This window comes from Suncus etruscus, chromosome 14 (assembly GCF_024139225.1).
Source record: "Suncus etruscus isolate mSunEtr1 chromosome 14, mSunEtr1.pri.cur, whole genome shotgun sequence".
Lineage (NCBI taxonomy): Eukaryota > Metazoa > Chordata > Mammalia > Eulipotyphla > Soricidae > Suncus > Suncus etruscus.
In genome coordinates, this window is record NC_064861.1 from 75,641,805 (window position 1) to 75,659,433 (window position 17,629).

The 17,629-nt window shown below is 43.9% G+C and overlaps 1 protein-coding gene across 1 annotated transcript in view; it reads left to right on the forward strand.

The window, feature by feature from the left end:
• PLEKHF1 (pleckstrin homology and FYVE domain containing 1) overlaps window positions 1-17,629 on the forward strand; it is a 38,793-nt gene that overhangs the window by 3,728 nt on the left and 17,436 nt on the right. The gene's annotated exons all lie outside the window — the stretch shown is intronic.

Here is a 17,629-nt window from a genome sequence, read left to right on the forward strand (position 1 = left end):
AATCAGAGTGGAGAACATTTCATCATCTAAGAAATTGGAGCAAAGAAACCAGCAAGGTTTCATTGTGTCTTACCCATATGGGAAAATATGCCAGCATTAGCAAACTGGCTCACTTAGTGAGATTAGTACTTTTTGATTTTGTTTTTGTTTTTGTTTTTGGGTCACACAGAGCAGCGCTCAGGGGCTACTCCTGGCTCTACGCTCAGAAATCACTCCTGGCAGGCTCAGAGGACCATATGGGATGCCGGGATTCGAACCACTGTCCTTCTTCATGCAAGGCAAACGCCTTACCTGCATGCTATCTCTCCAGCCCCGATTTTTTTTTTATTGATACTCTCATGTATGTTTTGTGATGAGTCAATTGTTTATAACATAAAATAAACATGTAAGCTTTGCAAAAAGGAATGTTTCTGCAGTGCAGTAGCAGGTGACGGGGAAGAAGGGCCCTGGGCCCTGATTGTACTTTGTTCTGATTGCAATCACCTTTCAGTGGTGCTATAGTACATACCTGTGCCACAGGGCATCTGACTCATCACTCAGGTGAACTTCAGTGAAGTTGAACTAGATGACTCAACTAAGGTTGCCTTGCTGTTTCACGAAAGGTAAAGACAGGCCAAAGCAATAACACAGCAGATAGGGCATTTGCTTTGCACACAGCTAACCCAAGTTTGATCCTCATCATCCTCAGCATCCTATATATGGCTCCCCAAGCCTGCCAGGAGCAATTTCTGAGTGCAAAGCCAGGAGTAACCCTGAATGCCACCAGGTGTGGCTCCAAAACAAAACTAAACAAAAGCTAAAGAGGTGTGAAAGGTGATGAGGCTGTGGGATGGAGGGCTCATTTGCCCAGGAGCTGGAACTGAGATAGACCAAAGATGGGCTTGGTGCAGTTGATCCATGCAGGGAGCTAACCTTTGCATTACTCTTACTCTTGCATATGCCAGGCTGCAGAGGAAGACAGCTCTTCTCAAGGTTTTCTTCCCCCAGGAAAGCCAGAATCTCCAGCAATGGATTTATCTGACATCGTGGTGTTCCCCCCCCCCCCCCCGTTTTTGCGTCATACGAAGCAGTGCTCAGGGGTTAGTTACTCTTGGCTCTGTGCTAATAAATCGCTCCTGGCAGGCACAGGGGACCGAATGTATGGGATGCCAGAATTCGAACCACCATCCGCTCTGGATCGGCTGTGTGCAAGGCAAACACCCTACTGCTGTGCTATCTCTCTGGCCCCTATCTGACATCTTAATTCCACTTTTGCTGATGAAAACAGTTTCTTCGATCTGACCCTGATCAGCCTTCCAGGATCTGGTATTAGGAAAGCCAAACATGTCAAACATCTGGTATTAGGAAAGCCAAACATTTTCCCTTTCAGCAAGTATTTGCTAATTAAAAGGATGAGGACAGAAGTTTTGCTAATAATATACTGGCAATGTAGTACCAGAGGCTTTATTTTGTCAGTATTCCCTACTCTGATTTCACCCTAAAAAGAATTTCTGAGGGGCCAGAGCAATAGCACAGCAGGAGGGTGTTTGCCTTTGCCTTGTATGCAGCCGATCCAGGACAGACCTGGGTTTGGTCCCTGGCATCCTATATGGTTCCCTGAATCTGCCAGGAGCAATTTCTTTTTTGTTTGTTTTTTAGGTCATACCTGGCAGCGCCCAGGGGTTACTTCTAGCTCTACGCTCAGAAATCACTTGTGGCAGGCTCGGGGGTCCATATGGGATGCCAGGATTCGAACCACCATCCTTCTGCATCTAAGGCAAACGCCTCACCGCTGTGCTATTTCTCCGGCCCCAGGAGCAATTTCTGAGCACAGAGTCAGGAGTAACCTGAATGGCACCGGGTGTGTCCCCAAAACCAAACCCCCCCAAAAAAAAATTTCTGAGTGGAGAAGGGGAGCAACACTGACTACAGCCAGAGAGCAAAGACACATAGCAGTGCCACATCATGAGTGAGACTGAGTGACTCAACCCACTTCCATCTGCCTGTGGTGTCTGTTGCTCTCTCTCGAATCAACTTGGCTGCTTTCTCCAGTCTAACCTTTTCTGCCGATAATGCCAAACTTAGCCAGAGCACTGTTTTGGACAACCTGGTCTCCAATGAAGACACATAGGCCCTCTTTGTTTTGCCATGAGAAGACACAAATTCTCCATACTTATTTGCCCAGGGATTCACCATCAAAGAGGGATTTGAACCCACGTCTGTCTCTAGATCCATGCTTTGACTAAACTGCCCCAAGGATGAGAAGACACTGTTCTGAAATGCATAATGTGTCCCTTTATTTTTATTGCCTGGGTTCCTCTAAACCCGTTGTTTTCCTCATAAAGCAGCTACTAGTCTTCCAACCATCTGAAAGCGCATTGGTAACCACACAGGTGCTATAATTCTAACCATGCTGCCCTTTTCATTACTCTTCTAGTAGGAAAAGTGACCAACTTTGAGTAAATATACAGTTGTTTTCCAGCAAAATTGCTGGTACCACTTGCCTTGTTTGTTGTTTTAATATAAAATATAAAGTCTAAAGCCCTAGTGTTGGGGGCCGGGCGGTGGCGCTAAAGGTAAGGTGCCTGCCTTGCCTGCGCTAGCCTTGGACGGACCTCGGTTCGATCCCCCGGTGTCCCATATGGTCCCCCAAGCCAGGAGCAACTTCTGAGCACATAGCCAGGAGTAACCCCTGAGTGTTACCGGGTGTGGCCCAAAAAAACCAAAAAAAAAAAAATAAATAAAGTCCTAGTGTTGGGGTGAGGCCTTTCTTGGCACAGCGCCTTTAGTCACTTCTGCCATTGGGTTTGGAGAAGGGTAGTAGCAGCAAAATAATTTCACAGGTAGTCAGTTAAAGTTTCATAGGAGTCAGCCAGCTTATTTTCACGACCCTGTCTACCATGTGCATTTCCTCACATGACTTTTTTTTGGGGGGGTGACACCCACTGACACTCAGGGGTTACTCCCAGCTATGCGCTCAGAAATTGCTCCTGGCTTGAGGAACCATATGGGACGCCTGGGATTGAACCGAGGTCTGTCCTGGATGAGCCACATGCAAGGCAAACGCCCTACCGCTGTGCTATCACTCCAGCCCAGCTATGCTAAACTTTTCCAGCAGCCTCTCTGCTGCTTCTCTGCCTATCTGCCTGTTACTCTCTTTGCTGCTCCTAAGCCATGTCTTTCTCATCTCTTTTTCTCTTGAGTTCTGTGTCTCCTTTTCTGCTGTTCTAAATCCTTCCTTGCTGAGTTCTAGCCCCCTGGCAAGTGTGTGTTTTTGTGTGTGTGTGTGTGTGTGTGTGTTCTAGCCCCCTGGCAACTCTGTGTGTGTGTGTGTGTGTGTGTGTGTGTGCGCGCGCGCGCGCGCGTTTTGGTGGCTTGGGGGACCATATTGTGTGTGTGTGTGTGTGTGTGTGTGTGTGTGTGCGCGCGCGCGCGCGTTTTGGTGGCTTGGGGGACCATATGGGATGCTGGGGGATTGAAATGTAGTCCGTCCTAGGTTAGCGCGTACAACGCAAATGTCCTACTGCTTGTGCCACAGCTCCAGCCCCTGGCAGTTCCTCTGTAATAACCTCACAGCGTCCTCCTCTCTGGCTCTCTCTTATCCCCTTCTCAACCCCCAGGCAGACTCCTCTACCTGCTCATTCCAGGTGTGGTCTGTTCTGATCATTCAGGTGGGATAAACAGGAAGTTGGGGGAGGAGATACCCATACCTTGTGAAACGTTTTTTCATTTAGAAAAGACTCCAATTTTTGTGTGAATAATTGTTTAATTCGTAGATTCTTGTCCCAGAAAACTTGGTATGAATGCTTAACTGCCATAGGACTGCTGTTGCACTTATTTCTAGTGTCCTGTTTTCCCCACATGTCCCCATCAAAGGGCCTTTAGGTCTTGTGCTCTAAGGAACACCATACTCCCAATTAGTGGAAGCATGGAGGACCAGGTAGGGAGGCAGTAGTTCTAATGAACACTACTCATGAGGTGACAGGAAATGAGAGATAAGACCTATAGAATTGGATCAGACTTAGCATTTCCCCGTCTACAGTCCTGTTTTCTCTTTTTTTTTTTTTTTTTTTTTTTGATTTTTGGGCCACACCCGGTAATGCTCAGGGGTTACTCCTGGCTATGTGCTCAGAAGTTGCTCCTGGCTTGGGGGACCATATGGGACACCGGGGGATCGAACCACGGTCCGTCCAAGGCTAGCGCAGGCAAGGCAGGCACCTTACCTTTAGCGCCACCGCCCGGCCCCAGTCCTGTTTTCTCATGTGGTAACATATACTTTGCAATTCAGTCTCTTCTATCCCTGCTCCCATGGAGCAAGACCCCAGGACAGCTGGAATCCAGGATATGAAGACATGTGAAATGCAAATAAATCTACCCCCAGGACAGCTGAAATTACGGATATGAAGACATGTGAGATGCAAATAAATCTACCTCATGGCTTTTAGCAAGACTCCAGATCTGTGGGCTCAGCCCACCATTACCCCTATTTGACCATAGTCATCTTCAAGACCATTTACAAATATTTTGGGAGTTAGGAAGCCCTAAAGTGACAGGAATTGAAAGAAGACATAAATCAGGAGTCGCCATGGAGCTGACCATATTAGGATAGACCCCTTTGTGGCCTCCAGAAAAGTGCTTATACCCAGCATGTCCTGCTTGAACTGTTTCTCTGCTCAGGCAACCTAGACTCACGGTTTCTGAATTGCTCTTAATGCTGGCGTTTGTGACTTATTCAGATTGGAACTTAAGCTAATCACTTCCTCCAATATCAGGAACCCAAAAGTTGCCTGTCAGAGACACTTTCATTTCTCCAGGTAGTTAAATATGCCCACATGCTGAAGAGAGGCATGATCCTTTCATGAGAACTGAAAAGGTTGAAAGAGGAAATTAACATCCAAGTTGTGGGGGATAGGGCCTTTTCTGGAAGTGTCATATACCCAGGTACCTGTAGGTGCTGAAGAATATAGTCACACTAAGGCTTAGATCAGGGACCTGCAAGCCATAAAAGACCTATAAAGTCACTGCTCAATGCCAGCAGCTGGAGAGATTACAGGGTGGGGCTATTTCAGTCCCAAATCCATAGGGAGAGATGTCCAATTACTGGGATGGGAAAAAACGGGCTATTCGAAAAGTACTAAGTCACTGGTCAACATGTCTACTGACTTTTTACACACTATGAAGTCTCTAGTGGTATGGCCTGCTCAGTGGGAATGAAAATTGGTCATGTGCTGGAACTTTCTACAGCAGGATGCATGTTTGTAGAGCAGCTAAATCCTGAGTTGTAATCCCATGCCAGGTCTGCAGCCTGAGAGGCATATTTCTTAAGACCTCAGCTGGTTCTTCCACTGATTTATATTTGAGGTCTGAGCTTTCAAAATGGGGTCATTCGAGTGATGTTTTCTGGATTCTGGGAAAAGAGAGTCAAATGACCTCTCTCAGGTTCTGAAGAAGAAGAAATGAGCATACCCCCCACCAAGCTATAAATTCCGGTAAAAAGCTTTCTAAACAATATCTTTAGTTTTAATTTAGTTTACATTTGTAACTATAATGCCTAATTAAGACATCTGTTAAATGTCTATAATATTAATTTAATAGAGGGAGTACTAATAGAACAGTATTGGAATTGTCTATTTAATTAACCTCATGGGCCTTTAATGGATGTCTTAAATAGATATCATTAACAAGAGTAATAAAATTAAAATTAGAATCAACTCTTGGTGATTTTTCCTGAGCTGTGAAGGACAATCACTGCTAAATGTACAGACAGGAAAACTACCATGAAGAGTAGTCAGAGCTAGTGTCCTTTGGAAACCTGATTATAGAGAACTTCTGTCCTCGTCAGCTTTGCATTTCATCAGCATTTGGCATTCAGACCTATTCCCTCCCTCTTAAAATGTTTATGTAGGACCAGAGTAACAGAACAGTGAGCAGGGAACTTGTCTTAAACCTGGTTGTGGCCAATCTGAGTTCTATCTCCAGCATCCCATATGGTTTCCTGAGCCAGCCAGGAGTCATGAGTTCAGAGCCAGAAGCAACACCTGAGCACAGCCAGCTGTAGCCAAAAACAAATAACCCACACTCATCACCTGCCTCCTGGCCTTGCCTTCTTGTGTCCTATCAAATTATCTGACTGAATGTTGTTCTATTTTGAAATCCATCTTTGTTTTTTTTGTTGTTGTTTGTATGGTTGGTTTGTGGGCCACACCTTCTTGGTTACTCCTGGCTCTGGCTCAGAAATCGCTTCTGGCAGGCTCAGAGGACCATATGCGATGCCCGGAATCAAACACAGGTCTGTCTTGGGTCAGCTGCTTACAAGGGAAATGCCCTACCACTGTGCTATCTCTCTGGCCCCAAGCCAGTAGCGATTTCTGAGCGCATAGCCAGGAGTAACCCCTGAGCATAACAGGGTGTGGCCCAAAACCAAAACAAACAAAAGAAATCGCTCCTGGCTTGGGGGACTGTATGGGATGCCGGGGGATCAAACCACAGTCTGTCCTAGGTCATCAAGTGCAAGGCAAATGCCCTACCGCTTGTGCCACAGCTCCGGCCCTAGCTCAGTCTTTTTTATAGGAGACGCCCAGGGGCCTCTGACAAATCCTTAAGCCAGGAAAGAGAGAAAAGATGGTTAGGAACCAGGGTAATGTTAGATTGAGTACCAGGTAAAAGGAACAGGTATATGACATAAAGTAAAAGGATACAGCCGAAGGTAGCCAAAAATCTGTCCAAATCAGGGAGAAAAGCCATAGCCAGAGGTAGAAACAGTTCAATCTGATTGCTTCTTCAACTATCCTAATTTACAACAACTCTCCACTCCTCCACTCCAAGTCTTGGTGGGTGGGGTGGGGTTTATATACTCAGTCAGCCAATCACAATTAGGGTTTTGTTTTTGTTTTGTTTTGTTTTTTGTTTTTGGGCCACACCCAGCATTGCTCAGGGGTTACTCCTGGCTGTCTGCTCAGAAATAGCTCCTGGCAGGCACGGGAGACCATGTGGGACACCGGGATTCGAACCAACCACCTTTGGTCCTGGATCAGCTGCTTGCAAGGCAAACGCCGCTGTGCTATCTCTCTGGGACAATTAGGGTCTTACTTAAAGGGGCAGACCCCTTTTATGGCTGGCAAGTGCTGGACTGTAGAACTAGCATTTTTACTAGTATAAAGCATGAGCTTTTTACTTTACAGTTGTTTGTGTTCTTTCTAGTTTCTATTTGTGATGAACTTCTCTTTCTAGTGCATCATGGTCTGAGAAGATAGTGGGTATGTTTTCTATCCTCTTGGCCTTTTGTGCCCTAACATGTGATCTATTCGTGAGAATGTCACATTTACATTCGAGAAAAATGTGTATTTGACTTTTAAGGGATGAAAAGCCATAGATACACTTTTACATATATATGCACTAAACCCATCTCTTCAATTTCTCCATTCTCCATTCAAAGCAAGTATTTATTACTGAGCTTTTGTCTAGTTGCTCTCTCAAGAGGTGATAGAGCAGTGTGGAAGTCTCCTACTACTATTGTCTTAGTATCAATGTATTCCTTCAAGTCTATTAGCAGTTGTTTTAAGTATTTCTTTCCTACTCCTCATTCATTAGATGCATATATGTTTACGAGTGTGAGTTCTTCATGGTGTGCATGTGCCTTGATCATTAAGAAATGACTATCAGGGGCCGGGCGGTGGCGCTAAAGGTAAGGTGCCTGCCTTGCCTGCGCTAGCCTTGGACGGACCTCGGTTCGATCCCCCGGTGTCCCATATGGTCCCCCAAGCCAGGAGCAACTTCTGAGCACATAGCCAGGAGTAACCCCTGAGCATTACCGGGTGTGGCCCAAAAACCAAAAAAAAAAAAAAAAAATGACTATCAGGCCCAGAGAGATAGCATGGAGGTAATGCGTTTGCTTTGCATCCAGAAGGTCGGTGGTTCAAATTCCGGCATCCCATATTGTCCCCTGAGCCTGCCAGGAGCGATTTCTGACCATAGTGCCAGGAGTAACCCCTGAACGCTCCCAGGTGTGACCAAAAAAAAAAAAACAAAAAAACAAACAAACAAAAAACGGGCTGGAGAGATAGCACAGGAGCGTGTTTGCCTTGCAAGCAGCCGATCCAGGACCTAAGGTGGTTGGTTCGAATCCTGGCATCCCAAATGGCCCCCTGTGCCTGCCAGGAGCTATTTCTGAGCAGATAGCCAGGAGTATTCTACCCCTAAGCACTGCCGGGTGTGGCCCCCCCATAAAAAACAAACGACAAAAAACAAAACAAAAAATAAAAAGAAATGACTATCACTGTCTCATAACCTTTTTGAGCCTTGAAGTAATGTCATCTGTTTTTTTTCTTTGTTTTTTGGGGGGTGTCACACCCAGCAGTGCTCAGGGGTTACTCTTGGCTCTACGTTCAGAAATCGCCCCTTGCATACTCGGGGGACCATATGAGGGGGGACCATATGGGATGCCAGGATTTGAACCACCAATCTTCTGCATCCAAGGCAAGCGCCTTACCTCTATGCTATCTCTCCGGCCCCAAGTAATGTCATCTGATACTAGCATAGCCACCGCTCCTTTAAAAAACACTTTATTGGGCCCGGAGAGATAGTACAGTGGCGTTTGCCTTGCAAGCAGCCGATCTGGGACCAAAGGTGGTTGGTTTGAATCCCGGTGTCCCATGTGGTCCCCCGTGCCTGCCAGGAGCTATTTCTGAGCAGATAGCCAGGAGTAACCCCTGAGCACTGTCGGGTGTGACCCAAAAACAAAAAAACAAACAAACAAAACACTTTATTAGTAATTAAACTCTGTGATTACAAGGTTGTTCATAATAGAGTTATTTCACAGTTACAAAATTGTTCGTGATTTTTAGTCATACAATACACACACCCTTCCGTGCACATTTCCCGCCACCAATGCTCCAGTTTTCCTCCCACTCTGTCTCCTAAACTCTACCCTGCCTGTCTTTGGGGAAGACATTTATCTTCTCTATCTCTCTGTTCCTTTTTTTCTTTTAAACGCTGTGGTTTGCAATATTGATACTGAAGGGGTATCATGTATATCATTTTATCTCCTTTCAGTATCAAGTTCTTGTCCAGAGTGATGATTTTCAACTATCACTATAATACTTGTCCCTTCTCTTCCCTAATTGCATTTCACTAGTGACAAGGTTCCTACCACAGACTGGACCTCCTGGCCCTCTTCTTTATTGTCTGTGGATATTATTACTATACTATCTTTTTTTACATTACACAAGTGAGTGCAATAATTCTATGTCTATTCTCCCTCTTATTTTGCTCAGCACAATACTCTCCATATCTACCTATGTGTAAGCAAATATCATGACTTTATTTTCCCAAAATATTACATAGTATAGCATTGTGTAGGTATACCAGTTACTTTATTCACTCATCTTTTCCCAGGTACTTGGGTTGTTTCCAGATTCTGGCTACTATGAATAGTGCTGCAATGAACATAGGAATGAGAAAGCTTTTTTGCATTGTGTTTTTGGGGCTCCTACTCATAGGATTTGTATTTCTGGATCATATGAAAGATCAGTTTCTAGGAATTCAAGAAATATTTTGGGGCTGAGAGTGGTGGCGCAGCGGTAGGGCATTTGCCTTGCATGCAGCTGACTTGGGATGGACCATGGTTCGATCCCCTGGCATCCCATATGGTCCCCCAAGCCAGGAGAGATTTCTGAGGCAGTTAATTCTTGGAACCAGATTTTAGGGGCAGAACGTCAACCAAAATTAAGAAAAACTTATATTTCAATTTGGATATTAGTGCAAGTCAGAATATTTTTTCCTTTAAAAACATTTTCATCGAGGCCGGAGAGATAGCAGAGCGGTAAGGCATTTGCCTTAGATGCAGAAAGTCATTGGTTCAAATCCCGGCATCCCATATGGTCCCCCAGCCTGCCAGGAGCAATTTCTGAGCATGGAGCCAGGAGTAACCCTGAGCGCAGTTGGGTGTGACCCAAAAGCAAAAAAAAAAAAAAGAACATCAGGCATGCCATGTCCCCTCCCCTAATTGACCCTAAAGATAACCATAAGAGCATTCCAGCACAAGATATTTTAGAAGTCACAAGAGGGAGGGACTGAGGTATAGCAGATGGCCCTTGAGGATTAGAAAGGGATGACTGCATGGGTTTCCCATTGCTGGTTACTTTTTTTGTGTATTGTCACTGAAGGAGTAACTACCAGTTGGAAACATGATTTAAAGCTAAGTATTGGAGAATAATATGGGTACTATGAGAACCAATAACCCAAGAACACATAGGATGGAGCATAAAGATTAATGCTATTCTTCGCTTCTGTTACTGGCCTGCTTTGAGCTATAATAGTATAAGAAGCCAGACTCCCTCCCCCACCCCTTAGCCCTCATAACTGCGTTACCAAGGAAACAAGGCTTCCTCCAAGATCCTCCCAAGGGCCATCTGCGGGATATAGGCCATATATTTGCAAACAATCAGGATGAGTTTTGACGTCAAAAGGGTTTGGGATAGTTAAGGAATTGCGCCATTTGCAGCTTGCATTATTGCATATTTTTGAATTGTAACAGTAGTGTGAACCAATGAAATTTTGAAGTTTGAAACCTTATTTTCATATGGATTACTATAAAGGCCCTGGGTTTCTAAGGCTCAGAGTTCCACTAGTGGACCTGCTGCGTCAGGAGATGGTGGACCCCAGAGCTCTGGATGAATAAATCTCGAATTGCTGATTGCATTCTCTGAAGGTTTGTGGTCTTTATTTGAGAGGGTGGGCTTTCTCGGACCTTTTAAGGGACCCTTTTTAACACAATTGATGTTACTGTCTTCCTGACTGCCACATAAGTTTTTGGGGAGTTTTATGAAGGTGGGAGATTATATTGTGGTCATGTTAGCAGCTGCCTGCTCAGAAGTCTTCTCTGTGCATCACCTCTGACCTGAGAATTAATTTTTTTATGTTTTGTTGTTCACTTGCATCTCCTTTTCCAGAACATCTGAATAGGAAGTTCCTGTCGTGCCATTGCAGTTTATTGGCTTATGGGATGAAAAGAGCAGAGAAATATTCCACCTCAGAATCAGTCTGCTGTCAGCCCACTAGCTCCCAGCTCACTGACCTCTTTATTTTTAAGGGTCTGTGATTTTCAATAGTTAATAATGGTCTCATACGCACATAATATCAAGACTTTACTCATCACCAATGTGTTCACCTATATTCCTGAAAGAACCCCAACACCCCCTTTTACCCCTCCCTACCAATTCCAGTTCTCCTGTTGTTGAGGGGCCAGAGTGATAGCACAGTGGTAGGGTATTTGCCTTACATTTGGCTGACCTGGGACAGACATCCCATATGGTCCTCCGAGTCTGCCAGGAGTGATTTCTGAGCACAGAGCCAGGAGTAACCCCTGAGCATCAGGTGTAACCAAAAAAACAAAACAAGTTCTCCTGTCTGTTAGAATAGCTAACTTTGTAGATAAGATACATATGTGCATTGCCTTTGGAACTTTATTCTTCCTTGATCTGTATCTTTAAGTTCCACAAGTAAAGAAATACCTGTATTTCTTTCTGGCTTACTTCACTCACTATGATATCCTCCAGTTTAAGCCATATTGCTTCATATGTTAAGATTTTGTCTTTCTTAGAAATACATAATATTCTACTGTGTATACCATAATTTTTTAATTCAATCATTGGTAGTTAGTCACTTGGGTTTGTTTCATATCTTGGCTACTATACTAAGAGTAACAATGAACATAGATGTGTGTATATAAAATTTCAAAGTAATGTTTTTATGTTTGAGGAATAGATACTAGAAATACTATCTCCTATTACTGTTTTTGTTTGGTTTTGGGGCCATACCGCCTGGTGCTCAGAGGTTACTCCTGGCTCTGAGCTCAGAAATTGCTCCAGGCAGGCTTGGGGAACCATATGGGATTCCAGAATCGAATCCAGATCCATCCCGGGTCTGCCCCAGGCAAGGCAAATGCCCTACCACTGTGCTATGACTCCGACCCCTCAATGCTGTTTTGATGTGTATTTATTTAATCATGAATGATGATCAGCATTTATTACTGTATGTATATTGTTTTGATATAAATTAAAGAGCCCTAGAGTTGTTGTAAGAGGTGAGACCTTTCTCGACTAGGCCTGGCTCCCACAGCCTCTATGGCCTGCCGGGTCTGTAGGTTGCATGGTGACAGCAGAAAAATATACAGAGCAGTCAGATAAAGTTCCAGGATCAGCCAATTTTATTTCACGGTCCTAACCTAACTACACATTTCCTCATATGGCTTCTATGCTAGCCTTTTCCAAGCAACCACTTCTCTGCTTCTTCTCTGGCTCTCTGCCTCTGTCTCCCTTTTAGCTGCTTCTCCAGGCTTCCTTGCTGGCTGACTCCCTTTGCTCATGCTACTGCTGCTGCTTTTTTGCTCATGCTTCTTTGCTGATTCTGAATCCTTTGCTGACTCTACCTCTCTTTCTTATCCCCGCTTACCCCCCAGTCAGCCTCCTCTGCTTGCCCATTCCAGTTGTGGGTAGTTCTGATCATTCGGGTGGGATAAATAAGAAGTTGGGGGAGGGATACCTACATATGTAATCTTTGGGAAAGTATCTGCTCATCTTTTTGCCCCATTTATGAATGTCATTAATTTTATTGTATTGAGTTTTGAGTTTGATTGTTTTATAGATTTTGGATATCAGCTGGGTTTTGTGCAAATATTTCCATTCAGTAAAGCTTCTTTTTATCAGTAGGGCTTGAGTGTCTTTCATTGTTTGTAGTTAAACACACAGAACTCACATCCTGCTTTTCCCAAAACAGAGATTTTGCTCTCACTTCCTCTTCCCTTCACCTACCCCTTTAGAAATGTAAAGACAATACTAGGGTGATTAGAATTAGATATGTACTTCTGTCTATTAATGATGTCTGCCTTTCCCTAATTTGGATTGAGTCTGAACAATAAAGGTCCACAGGGAGGAAGGTCAGCACTCATTTCATGAGGCTGGATGCCCCAACTCCCATGTTTTTTTCTCTTATGGCTATCTGTCATGTTTTCTTTTTCTTTTTTTTTTTTTTTTTTTTTGTTTTTTTGTTTTTTTGTTTTTGGTTTTGGTTTTTGGGTCACACCTGGCAGTGCTCAGGGGTTACTCCTGGCTCCACACTCAGAAATCGCTCCTGGCAGGCTGGTTGGACCATATGGGATGCTGAGATTCAAACCAATGAGCTTCTGCATGAAAGGCACAAACGCCTTACCTCCATGCTATCTCTCTGGCCCCTTTTTCTTTTTTTAAAATTAATTTAATTTAATTAATTATTTTTAATTTAAGTACCTTGAATACAAACATGATTATAGTTGTGTTTCAGTCACAAACAGAACACCCCCCCTTTACCAGTGCAACATTCTACCCCCAATGCTCCCCTCCCTCCTTCCCATCCCCTGCCTGTATTCGAGACAGGCATTCTACTACAGTTATTTTTTTAAGTTCAGTAAGCTGTTTGGGTTTTTTTGGTTTTTTTTTTTTTTTTTGGGGGGGGTCACACCTGGCAGTACTCAGGGGTTACTCCTGGCTCTACACTCAGAAATTGCTCCTGGCAGTCTCAGGGGACCATATGGGCTGCCGAGATTCGAACCACTGACCTTATGCAAGCAAGGCAAACGCTTTACCTCCATGCTATCTCTCTGGCCCTTTTTTTTCATTCTTAAAGGATAAATGTTAAAAAAAAAATACAGTAGTAAAGTTGTGAAAGTGGCAATCACCGTTGTTTGCATAGGCCCAGCAAAATATGGTGAAAACGGAAAAAAAACCCTTGGCCTGATTACAAGAAGGCCTCACCCCAGAAGTTTATTGGCTATGACCGACTCTGGGCTCCAGGCATACCAGTCTGTCCAACCCCTGAGTCATTCTCAGGGTTTCTCTGGTGAAATGTTTTCATACTTTAGTTGTTGGTGGTGCCATGTTCCTGTATTTAAAGATTCTGGATTCTGTGCATTTCCTTCATCGAAGTCAGGCTGATGTGGAGCATCCTCTAGTTTCACCTCACCATTAGATGTGGAGAGACCGGCCCTGCAAGCAGGTTGTTGCTGAGTCGTCTGGTTGTTGAGAGCACTTTTTGGAGTAAGTCAATGCCAGAGCAGTGGTAGGGTCTTCCCTGGTAGAGATTTGTGTCCTGGTAATGTTATAGACAATTGTGGTTTTTCCATAGATGGTATCCATTGTTCAGGGGTATATGGGCAATGCCTATTTTTCTGAGGCCTAAGCCAAATCATTATGCCAATGTTCAGGGTATAAGGCCTAACTGCATTACAAAATTTGTGTTCCCATCTCTATTAGATAGGAACTTGTTTGCATATATAATATTTTTCCATTTTAATGTGCCTATGCAAAAGAGAAACAATGCCACAAGGTATTGTTGATGCATCTGGGGGCCGATGGAACAAGTCCAACATTCCCCGTAACTTGGTTCTAACATGAATTCTATACAGAGATACTCTTTTACCAGCATTACTTACTGAACAGGTCTCAAAGGGGAAAAAGCAAACAAACAAATAAAAAAAACAAAACAAAAAAAAACAGTGGGCAAAATTGTCACTATATAAGAAGTTATTCAAAAGGACTTATAGAAGTTAAGGGAATACACCTAAAGTATGCAAAGGAGATATATATGCCCCTTTTATGTTTTAGAAATAGTCAGGTGGGGGGCCGGAGAGATAGCATGGAGGTAAGGCGTTTGCCTCTCATGCAGGAGGTCATCGGTTCGAATCCCGGCGTCCCATATATGGTCCTCCCGTGCCTGCCAGGAGCAATTTCTGAGCCTGGAGCCAGGAATAACCCCTGAGCACTGCCGGGTGTGACCCAAAAACCACAAAAAAAAAAAAAAAAAAAAAAAAAAGAAATAGTCAGGTGGGGGAGGGTATTGTTTCTGGGACACCACTTTGGTCTGTGATTTGGCCATCTGGAGTCTGTAAACAACTCCCAGCACTCCCGAATTAGGAAATATCTTTAAGTAGGGATGTCTGGGAAACAGATGATGGTAGCAAGCGCAGATACCCAGTGAAGGGAGTTGGAGGACAAGAGTCTGTTGATAATAGATTGATAGGAACAGAGTTTTGGTTTCTTCTTAGGTTGAGAGTCTATTTTTTCATTTTGGGAGCTGGCTGGCAGTTAGCTTGAGAGAGGATAATAATCTGCTTCATAAGGAGAAAAGATAAGATGGTAAAAATGGTTACATGTGGGGTAATAAACAGTGGAGGTGAGAGTAAAGGACTAGAAATGAGCCTGTAAGGTGGTGGCCAATGGGGGGAGGGAATGATACAACATAGACATTCTGTATATTGTAAACAGATGAACACCTATGATATTCTATTTAACTATCCATACTATTTAAGGCAAAGTGGATTAAACTATATGATATCATATAAATCTATATAAATTTTATCCCCTCCGTGTAGTTTGAGAATGGGGATTAGTGGGAAGGAAAGTTCACCAGTCCCCTCCCCCAATCCACCTATCTGGTGAAGGAGAGAGAAGGCTGTGGGGGCAGCCAGAGGCCACATCTTCCCCTAAGCTTGGCCAAAAAGCCAACAGTATGGAGCCCTGCTGTTCCCCATGTTGCCTGCTGAAGCTTCTGGCTCCCAGAGAAGAGTTTGAATCCTTAATTACGCTGGAAATCGGAAATTCACCAATCCCCTCCCCCCACCTGGTGTGGGATGGGGGAGGCCTGGGGTCCCCTCTAAACTGCTCCCGGACATCCACCTTGCTGGCACCCTGGGCAGGCGGCCAGGGGTAATTCTGGGTTTTGGGAGGAAGGAGAGAGAAGGCTGTGGGGGGCAGTAGGAGGCCGCATCTTCCCCTAAGCTTGGCCAAAAAGCCTACAGCACGGAGACATAATGTTCCTGTGTCTCTCTTGTTTTTTTGTGTTTTTTTTTTTTTTTTTTTTTGGTTTTTGGGTCACACCCAGCAGTGCTCAGGGGTTACTCCTGGCTCTACGCTCAGAAATTGCCCCTAGCAGGCACAGGGGACCATATGGGATGCCGGGATTTGAACCACCGTCCTTCTGCATGAAAGGCAAACGCCTTACCTCCATGCTATCTCTCTGGCCCCCTGTCTTGTTTCCTTAATCCTTGCAGCATCCCTGCTTCAGAACCTGGGTTGGATTATGGCAAATGGCACTTCTACAGCTGGCACCTGAACAGGGCCCCATCAGTTGAGTCTTGGCTGGGGTTGGTCTCACCAATAGTGCAGAAGCTTTTTTATTAGATATTGTCCTGTTATTTTGTTTATTTTTTTATTTTTATTTTTTTGTTTACTGTGGTCATCTCTGCTGTCAATTTCCTGGAGAATTCTGCTAATGTTTTCTTCAGTGTATTTTATGGACTCTGGATTTATCTCAAGATATTTAATCCACTTTTAGTTTACTTTTGTGAGGGATATGAGGAGTGTTCTAGTTTTGGTTCTTTTTTTTTTTTTTTTCCTTTCTTTGTTTTTGGGCTTTACCGAGTGCACTCAGGGATTACTCCTAACTCCGTGCTGAAAAATCACTCCTGGAAGGTTTGGGGAACCATATGGGATACTGGGGATTGAACTTGGGTCAGCCACATGCAAGGCAAATGCCCTACCCACTATGCAATCGCTTCAGCTATCCATTTTTACATGTAGCTAACTTAATGCTCTGCATTGAAGAGATTTTCTTCATTCCACTTCACATACTTACCTTCTTTGTCATAAATTAGCAGTCCATAACTCTGAGGATTTAAGCCATGACACTCAATTCTACTTTGGGTATGCAGGTCTTTATTACAGTAGCATTACATTTTGATTATTATATTAAGCTTAGCTTTTAGAAGTTATTTTTATTTTGTTAAGGTATCATTCATACACGACAGTCCATAGTTTTATGAATTTTATATGTGCACATGAAGTCATCATCAATATTTGGGGGGAGAAGTGGCCCAAGTGTCAGAGCACAGGCCAAAATTCTACAATAAATATCTAGCATCACAAAGTGGAAAAATATCAAGATAAATAAAATTATATATAGGGGCAATATCACAGCAGTAGTGCATTTACCTTGCATACATCTGACTCAGAACAGACCTGGGTTTGATTCCCCGGCTCCCATATGATCCTCCAAGCCAGGAGGCTTTCTGAGCACCTAGCCAGGAGTAACCTCTGAGCATCACTAGATGTGTCCCCAACACAAAAAAAATGATATATAATATTTCCAGTACTCTAGAAGATTTCACTTAACCATTTCTCAGTTAATTTGAGCTCAGATAACTGATAATCTTGTTTTCACTTGACTTCACAAATAATAGAGTGTGTAACTTCCTTCACTCAGTGTTAGACTGTGAGAATGATTCTTTTTCTTTCTTTGTTTGTTTGGGGCCACACCCAGCAATGCTCAGAGGTGACCTTTTTTCCCCTTGGGTCACACCCGGCAGTGCTCAGGGGTTACTCCTGGCTCTAAGCTCAGAAATCGCTCGTGACAGGCACAGGGGACCATATGGGATGCCAGGATTCAAACCACCATCCTTCTGCATGAAAGACAAACGTCTTACCTCCATGCTCTCTCTCCAGCCCCTAGAATGATTCTTATGAATGATTCCTATGAATGAGATGCTCCTGTTTATGTGAGGAGCAACATTGTTCACACCTTCACACCTGTTTATTACCTATTATACCTCTGTGTGTATATT